Raw genomic sequence first — 2,187 nt, forward strand, 5'->3', positions numbered from 1 at the left:
TCCACCCACCACTTGTCGCCGTCAGATCTGCTCCGCCGCCGCCACTTGGCCTCCTCCAGCGCCGCCACCTCGCCGCATGGCGCCACCCCAGTGGCAGCGTCGCCGCCCCGCCCAACCAGATGAGGCCACGTCGCCCCTGGGTCTCCCCTCCACCGCGCGGCCCTGCAGGCCCACGGGGAGCCCATCCTGGGCCGTCCCAAGCCCGACCATTGTGCCCCGTCGCCTCGCTTGAGCTAGATCGGGAGAGCTTGATCCCGAGCTCCCTGCGCCGCCGCCTGACCTCTCGCCGGAGTTGAGGACCCGAGCACCCTGCCTCTCTCTCCCTCCCCTGCCCCTCCTTCTTCATCTCTCTGTCACAGAGCTCTCTCTCTCCCCGTGTTGCGCAGATCCTCGTGTTTCGTCGCGCCGCCGCATGGAGTTCGCCGGAGCTCGCGACCCCCGCCGTTCTTCACCCAGATCTGTGCCGCCCTCGCCGTCCTTGCCCACTTCCGGTCAGATCCGTTGCCCAGGGGCCGGATCCACCCATTCCCGTCGTCAGCCGGGCCCATCCCCGCCGCCTGTCGCCGTCCCCTCGCCGAAATCTGTCGGTCGTCGCCATGTCGTTCCTCCTCTGCTTCCCGCTCGCTCCTTCGTTGACCGGACGCCCAGGCCCAGCACCACCCCTCTCCACCGGTCTGCTCGACCACGCCCCCTGGGCCGCCTCCACCGACCTGGGCTGAGCCCAGCTAGGTGAGTAGCCAGCCACCAAGTGGGCTGTTTCAGATTCAGCCCAGTGCATGTTTTTCCCGTGTGTCGAATTTCTCTTTTATTCTAGAGACAGCAGTTTTGCAGTAAACCTCCTAGACAACATGCATTTTAATAACTTCACAATTGTGCATCGGATTAAAATGTTTTATATATGAAAGTTGCTTAAAATTTTCTCTAGTTTAATAATATCCAACTTTCATGCACGTTTGAAATGTTTAAAATGTTGTTTGATTAAATTTGCTCCTATGCCATGTTAAAATGCTTTAATTCATAACAAATTAACCGTAGCTCCGAACTTAACAAACTTTATATGTATATGGGGTAGAATTTTGCCTAGTTTATCATAGTGTACTTTCTTTGCATGTTTAACAACTCTAAAATTGTGTTTAGGGCAGAACAGCACCAAATCTAATATATGCATATGGGGATTTACCGGAATTTGTTGTTCCTTGTTTCCGGCCTCATTTAACCTTGACTAGATAGGTAGTTTTCATTTGCTTCACCCTCTTGCCATGCTTAACAACATTTAATTTTGTTGGGTACATAACCGAGAGAGAACTAAATAATTGATGTGGTGTTCCGTCAATATGCAACGGAGTTGCATATTGAGCTCCACTTAATTTGTAGGATTGCTTGTGCATTTTGCCATGCCATGCTTCATTAAACCGAACATGCATCATACTTGGTTGTGCATCACGTCATGTTTATGTGGTGGTTGTTTACTATGTTGTGTGCATCTTTCCGGTGTTGGTTCTTCGGGTTGGTTCCGATAACGTCGCGTTGTGAGGATTCGTTCGACTACGTCCGTTTGTCTTCTTCATGGGCTCGTTCTTCTTCCTTGCGGGATTTCAGGCAAGATGACCATACCCTCGAAATCACTTCTATCTTTGCTTGCTAGTTGCTCGCTCTTTTGCTACGCCTATGTTGTGATACCTACCATTTGCTTATCATGCCTCCCATATTGTTAAGCCAAGCCCCTAACCCACCTTGTCCTAGCAAACCATTGTTTGGCTATGTTACCGCTTTGCTCAGCCCCTCTTATAGCGTTGTTAGTTGCAGGTGAAGATTGAAGTTTGTTCCTTGTTGGAACATGGAGATGTTGTTCCTTGTTGGAACATGTTTACTTGTTGGGATATCACAATATCTCTTATCTAATTAATGTATCTATATACTTGGTAAAGGGTGGAAGGCTCGGCCTTATACCTGGTGTTTTGTTCCACTCTTGCGGCCCTAGTTTCCGTCATATCGGTGTTATGTTCCTGGATTTTGCGTTCGTTACGCGGTTGGGTTATAATGGGAACCCCTTGACAGTTTGCCTTGAATAAAACTCCTCCAGCAAGGCCCAACCTTGGTTTTACCATTTGCACTAACAACCTATAACCTTCCCTTGGGTTTTCGCGAGCCCGAGGGTCATCTTTATTTTAACCCCCCCGGGCCAGT

This window comes from Triticum urartu, chromosome 4A, assembly GCF_056163025.1.
Source record: "Triticum urartu cultivar PI428250 chromosome 4A, HENAU_Tu73, whole genome shotgun sequence".
Taxonomy (NCBI): domain Eukaryota; kingdom Viridiplantae; phylum Streptophyta; class Magnoliopsida; order Poales; family Poaceae; genus Triticum; species Triticum urartu.